Here is a 7,815-nt window from a genome sequence, read left to right on the forward strand (position 1 = left end):
GCCTGATAGGACAGGTGTAGAGGGGTTAACTGTTTCAGTGCTGATGAAACACAGGTGTGAGTGGCGGGTACTTAGCAGGACAATCCTGGGAGATGTTTCACACATCTCATTAGGAGTTAAAGAAAAGAGATTGGTTTCTCCAGGCTGTCAAATGATTCTTATTGAAAGTGAGAAAACAAATAGTTTTTTTTACAGGAACTATGCTTTAAAATGGCAATAGAATTCAGTATTGTTATACTGTGTTGAGAAAAAATGTACTGGTGCCATGGTGCCCTTATTTGCCCTGGATCAGTGTTTGCAATTGTTTTTGACTAAACTATTTGATGGGAGTAGTTGAGAGTAGTAGACATTTGGATACTTTATATTTGGATAGGATTTGAAAGGATTTGTTTCATTGCATATTGAATGATCCACAAGAGCAACGTAACTAAGATGATCATATATAAAGAAACAAAGACATACCATCATTTCAAGTTGATATACCGGTACATCCATGTTCATTTATTTCATGAGAATGAGTTCTTTCTGCTGTTTAAAATGTTTTAACAAATATAGTAGGATTTTTTTTAGGGTTTGGATTTTACATTTCAATATTGATAAAACTGAAATATGTCATCTTTCAAATCTGTGAAAATTCACAATTCTCAAAGTGCAATACATCTTTAAATACTTCACATTTTAATATGGAACATCACATACATGGTTTATTTTATATATTGTATTTCTGTATGGGATCTGCTCATATAGCAGAAACCAAACTATGGAGATGGTAAGACATACATTACTTCCTCCTTTCACAATAAGTTATGAATTGAGTCACCCACAGGATGCCGTGTTCTTTTAAGGATCTTCTCCAATTGTTACAAGGATAAGGCTCTTCCAGGGGAACTTCTTCCACCCACCTTCCTTCCCTTTTACAGAACCAAGAAGAAGGATATTGCCATCTGGGCCCAGATTCACAAAACACGTCTTATGCAAAAACTCAAGAAGCTAAAAACTAAGTTTATAGGATAGTTCATAAATGCAATTCCTCAACAATATCTTAAGATTTTATGATTTTCTTACAAACGTTTAAAATATTGTCTTATTATTCATCTTAAAATGTGTGTTGCTAGGAAATCAATTTAGATAGCTATCTAGCTGGCAATGGCAATCATCTTTCAGATTAAGTTTGTGTGAATTAAACATGTTAGATTGCTTTCAAGAGCTTATTCTCTCACTGACCAGAGTTTAGGACAAGGGTTTAGCTATCTTGGAATTAAGAACAAATCCAATAACTTTATTTTCAAAATTTAAATTTCTTCTTCACTTTTTTGCTTAAAGGAGAAACATAAGAAATATCGCAATAACATTTCCAACAACCTTTTTAGCAACTTTGCTTAACTTTCTTCACAAGTCTATAGTTGTACGTATCTGGGCCCTGGCCAGTATCTAGTGTAGGAGTGCTGATGTAGGATCAGTTTTGCCTTTTAGATCACAGTGAATATGATTATACGTATAGGGAGGAATTGCCTAGCATGTGCTACATGTTTTAAATTTTTTTAACCAGGTGTATCCTGTACAATAAAAATGAAGTTATTGTATTATATATCCTTGAATGTGCAGGTTTGTTCTCTCAACCAGCTCCACCTGGAATGCTTTTCCAACAGTCTTGAAGGATTTACTGCATATGCTGAACACTTGTTGGCTGATTTTCCTTCACTCTGCAGTCCAACTCATCCCAAACCATCTCAATCGGGTTGAGGTCAGGTGATTGTGGAGGCCAGGTCATCTGATGAATCACTCTCCTTCTTGGTAAAATAGCCCTTACACAGCCTGGAGGTGTTTTGGGTCATTGTCCTTTTGAAAAACAAATGATAGTCCCACTAAGCCCAAACCAGATGGGAAGGCGTAACGCTGCAGAATGCTGTGGCAGCCATGCTGGTTAAGTGTGCCTTGAATTCTAAATAAATCACAAACAGTGTCACCGGCAAAGCACCCCCACACCATCCCACCTCCTCCTCCATGCTTCACAGTGGGAACCACATATCCGGAGATCACCTCAAATGAAATCAAAAGCATCATTTTTATTTGTCACATACACGTGTTTAGCAGGTGTTATTGCGGGTGTAGCAAAATGCTTGTGCTCCGACAGTGCAGTAATATCTAATAAGTAATATCTAACAGTTTTACAACATATACCCAAAATACATGTAATCTAAGTAAGGAATGGATTAAGGATATCTATACATATATTTCAGAGAGGCATTGGACTACGATACAGTGGCATAGTAGAGAATACAGTATATACATATGAGATGGGTGTTTCAATATTTACACACAATTAAAGTGACTAAGATACCATAGAATCGTTTAGAGTACAGTTTATACATATGAGATGAGTAATGCGAGATACGGAGACATTATTAAAGTGGCTCGTGTTTCATTTCCTTAAAGTGGCCTGTGACTCCTAATCTATGTCTATAGGCAGCAGCGTCTGATGTGCTGGAGATGGCTGTTTATCAATCAGTGGTGTAGTATAGAATACAAAACTGTGTATACATGTGAGATGGGTGATGCAATATGTAAACACAATTTAAAAGTGACTAAGATACTGTGGAATAGTGTAGAGCGCAGTTTATACATGTGAGATGAGTAATGCGAGATGCGGAAACATTACCCTTAAGGATCCGCCCTCTTTTTTTCTATTTTCGCCTAAAATGACCCAAATCTAACTGCCTGTAGCTCAGGCCCTGAAGCAAGGATATGCATATTCTTGATACCATTTGAAATTAAACACTTTGAAGTTTGTGGAAATGTGAAATTAATGTAGGAGAATGTAACACATTAGATTTGGTAAAAGATAATACAAAGGAAAAGCCAACCGTTTAAAAAAAATATTTTTGTAAAATCATTTTTGAAATGCAAGAGAAAGGCCATAATGCATTATTCTAGATTTTTGGCCACTAGATGGCAGCAGTCTATGTGCAAAGGTTCAGACTGATCCAATGAACCATTGCATTTCTGTTCAACATGTATCATGACTGCCCAAATGTGCCTAATTGGGATATTAATAACTTTTCAAGTTCATAGCTACTGTAATTGGACAGTTCCGTTAGATTAGCAAGAATTTAAGCTTTCTGCCAATATCCAATATTTATTTGTCCTTGGAAATGTTCTTGTTACTTACAACCTTATGCTAATCGCATTAGCACACAACCGTCCCGTGGGTGGGACACCGATCTGTAGAGATCCTTAAGAGGTTTTAAAGTAGCTAGTGATCCATTTCTAAAAGTGGTCAGTGATTTATAATCTATGTCTATAGGCAGTCACCTCTGATGTGCTGGAGATGGCTGTTTAGCAGCCTGATGGCCTTGAGATAGAAACTGTTTTTCAGTCACTCGGTCCCAGCTTTGATACACCTGTACTGACCTTGCCTTCTGGATGAACATGCAGTGGCTTGGGTGGTTGATGTCCTTGATGATATTTTTTGCCTTCCTATGGCATCGAGTGCTGTAGGTGTCCAGGAGGGTGGGAAGTTTGACCCCGGTAATGCGTTGGACAGACCACACCACCCTCTGGAGAGCTTTGCAGTTGTGGGCGGTGCAGTTGCCGTACCAGGCGGTGACACAGCCTGACAGGATGCTCTCAATTGTGCATCTGTAAAAGTTTGTGAGGGTTTTAGGTGTTAAGCCAACATTTTTTGCCTCCTGAGGTTGAAGAGGCGCTGTTACACCTTCTTCACCACACTGTCTGTGTGGGTGGAACATTTAAATTTGTCAATGATGTGTATGCCGAGGAACTTAAAACTTTCCACCTTCTTCACTGAGGTCCCATCGATGTGGATAGGGGGGTGCTCCCTCCGCTGTTTCCTGAAGTCCACGATCATTACCTTAGTTTTGTTAACATTGAGTGAGAGCCCTCACCTCTTTCCTGTAGGCGGTATCATCGTTGTTGGTAATCAAGCCTACTGCTGTTGTGTCGTCTGCAAACTTGATGATTGATTTGGAGGCGTGCATGGCCACGCAATCATGGGTGTATAGGAGAGGGCTGAGCACGCAGCCTTGTGGGGCCCCAGTGTTGAGGATCAGCGAAGAGGAGGTGTTGTTTCCTACCTTCACCACCTGGGGGCGACCTGTCAGGAAGTCCAGGACCCAGTTGGACAGGGTGGGGTTCAGCCCCAGGGCCTCAAGCTTGATGATGAGCTTGGAAGGTACTATGGTGTTGAATGCTAAGCAATAGTCAATGAACAGCATTCTTACATAGGTATTCCTCTTGTCCAGATGGGTGGCGATTGCATCGTCTGTGGATCTATTGGGTCGGTAAGCAAATTGAAGTGGGTCTAGGGTGGAAGGTAAGGTGGAGGTGATATGATCCTTGACCTACTCTGTGTTTCACAAAGACCCGGCAGTTGGAACCAAAAATCTCACATTTGGACTCATCAGACTAAAGGACCGATTACCACCGGTCAAATGTCCATTGCTCGTGCTCAAAGGGTGGCTACTTTGAAGAATCTAAAATATAAAATATATTTTGATTTGTTTAAACACTTTTTGGGGTTACTACCATGATTCCATATGTGTTATTTCATAGTTTTGATGTCTTCACTATTATACTACAATGTAGAAAATAGTACAAATAAAGAAAACCCCTTGAATGAGTAGGTGTGTCCAAACCTTTGACTGGTACTGTATAAAAAAAAACTGATTCTAGCTCTACAGCTTTGAATAGTGTGTGACAGGGTTGGGGACAGGGTCCATTCCATTTCAATTCAGGAGATGAACAAATTTCAGTTAAAATGTTTTCCATTCAGTCCATTTCCAATCCACTTTCTGAATGGATTCAATTTAAATGCAATTGATCCTGACCCTGGTGTGTAGAGCCTGAACATGACTTTCAGACCATCTCTATATAAATGTATCATCGCTGTCTGATAAAAAAAAACCTCTCATCTCCAAAACAGAAAGGTAATTAGGTAATTTGTTACATTGTCTTGGTCCTTTAGTCATGAAATATTCACAGTACATTGATGGGCGATACTACTTTCAACATGTGATTTTTTTTTAAACAAAAAAGCCAAAAATGGACTTACAAAATGTTTCATCAGACAGCGACAATATATTCAATGCATGCATCTGTGCGGGTGTTTGTGTGTGTTTGTCTGTGCCCGCGTGTGTACTCGTGTGTGTACATGCGCGTGTGTGTGTGTGTGTGTGTGTGTGTGTGTGTGTGTGTGTGTGTGTGTGTGTGTGTGTGTGTGTGTGTGTGTGTGTGTGTGTGTGTGTGTGTGTGTTTGTCTGTGCCCGCTTGTGTACTCGTGTGGGTGCATGCACGTGTGTGTGTGTGTGTGTGTGTGTGTGTGTGTGTGTGTGTGTGTGTGTGTGTGTGTGTGTGTGTGTGTGTATGTGTGTGTGTTTCTGTTGCTGGGACTTCAGGGCATCTGGCGTGGCGACACATGAGAGTGCGTGCTTTGCGGCTCGCCCACCCACACACTCACACACTCACACACCGAGACACACACACCGAGACACACATGGGACACACCCTCACACACACCGAGGCCTGAGGGCAAGTTGGACAGATGAGAAAGAGAGAAGATGTCTTAGTGACACACCCTGGTATTACAGTATTAATCCTCAAGAGGCCTTATTGGTTGACCTCAGTGAGGTCACACTTTTTAATCAGTCTCGTCGGTTGAATTAGATTTTCAGCTAAGTTCGTTTTTTGATCACTTAAGCCACGGCCCAATAAGTTACAAACAATATCATGAATATGGCATATAGTGGTCATAGAGACAGGGACATAAAGACAGTACCAATCTTATTAAATGTTTGTGGTCATAGAGACAGGGACATAAAGACATCTTATTAAATGTGTGTGGTCATAGAGACAGGGACATAAAGACAGTACCAATCTTATTAAATGTTTGTGGTCATAGAGACAGGGACATAAAGACAGCACCAATCTTATTAAATGTTTGTGGTCATAGAGACAGGGACATAAAGACAGTACCAATCTTATTAAATGTTTGTGGTCATAGAAACAGGGACATAAAGACAGTACCAATCTTATTACATGTTTGTGGTCATAGAGACAGGGACATAAACACAGTACCAATCTTATTAAATGTGTGTGGTCATAGAGACAGGGACATAAAGACAGTACCAATCTTATTAAATGTGTGTGGTCATAGAGACAGGGACATAAAGACATCTTATTAAATGTGTGTGGTCATAGAGACAGGGACATAAAGACAGTACCAATCTTATTAAATGTGTGTGGTCATAGAGACAGGGACATAAAGACAGTACCAATCTTATTAAATGTTTGTGGTCATAGAGACAGGGACATAAAGACAGTACCAATCTTATTAAATGTTTGTGGTCATAGAAACAGGGACATAAAGACAGTACCAATCTTATTACATGTTTGTGGTCATAGAGACAGGGACATAAACACAGTACCAATCTTATTAAATGTGTGTGGTCATAGAGACAGGGACATAAAGACATCTTATTAAATGTTTGTGGTCATAGAGACAGGGACATAAAGACATCTTATTAAATGTTTGTGGTCATAGAGACAGGGACATAAAGACATCTTATTAAATGTTTGTGGTCATAGAGACAGGGACATAAAGACAGTACCAATCTTATTAAATGTTTTACGGATTTCACTATGTTTTTTAAAGTGAGTCAGGCAGGCTAAACATAATAATACTATAGCAACCTTAGTTCAACATCTAGCGACCCCATCAAATCAAGTGTTATTTACACAGCACATTTCAGCCATGGAATGCAGCACAATGTGCTTCACAGGAAGAAAAAATAAATAAAAAGGAAAATAAAAACTGAAATATTTACTACACAACAAACATAATGGGATGAAAAACAAAAGAATAACAATAAAAACTGAATGACTTAAAAGCACCCTAAGGAAACACTCAGGTTCTCAGGCAGGCTATTCCAACGGCTGGGGGCATAATAACTTAAGGCTGCCTCTCCATGCCTCTTGTTCCTAGGCTTTGGGGTAGTTAAAAGGCTGCCTCTCCATGCCTCTTGGTCCTAGGCTTTGGGGTAGTTAAAAGGCTGACTCTCCATGCCTCTTGGTCCTAGGCTTTGGGGTAGTTAAAAGGCTGCCTCTCCATGCCTCTTGTTCCTAGGCTTTGGGGTAGTTAAAAGGCTGCCTCTCCATGCCTCTTGGTCCTAGGCTTTGGGGTAGTTAAAAGGCTGACTCTCCATGCCTCTTGGTCCTAGGCTTTGGGGTAGTTAAAAGGCTGCCTCTCCATGCCTCTTGGTCCTAGGCTTTGGGGTAGTTAAAAGGCTGCCTCTCCATGCCTCTTGGTCCTAGGCTTTGGGGTAGTTAAAAGGCTGCCTCTCCATGCCTCTTGTTCCTAGGCTTTTCGGGTAGTTAAAAGGCTGCCTCTCCATGCCTCTTGGTCCTAGGCTTTGGGGTAGTTAAAAGGCTGCCTCTCCATGCCTCTTGTTCCTAGGCTTTGGGGTAGTTAAAAGGCTGCCTCTCCATGCCTCTTGTTCCTAGGCTTTGGGGTAGTTAAAAGGCTGCCTCTCCATGCCTCTTGGTCCTAGGCTTTGGGGTAGTTAAAAGGCTGCCTCTCCATGCCTCTTGGTCCTAGGCTTTGGGGTAGTTAAAAGGCTGACTCTCCATGCCTCTTGTTCCTAGGCTTTGGGATAGTTAAAAGGTCAGTGCCAGAGGACCTGAGGGACCTACTGTGTATCTCTCTACTGGAAGTTTGAGAACATTGTTTAATTGTTTAATAACATTGCTATAATCGTGCTATTTTTCAGTCCAACTTTTACCCTACCCTTTAGTTACTGA

The sequence above is a fragment of the Oncorhynchus nerka genome, linkage group LG18, assembly GCF_034236695.1.
Source record: "Oncorhynchus nerka isolate Pitt River linkage group LG18, Oner_Uvic_2.0, whole genome shotgun sequence".
In the NCBI taxonomy this organism is placed as follows: Eukaryota; Metazoa; Chordata; class Actinopteri; order Salmoniformes; family Salmonidae; genus Oncorhynchus; species Oncorhynchus nerka.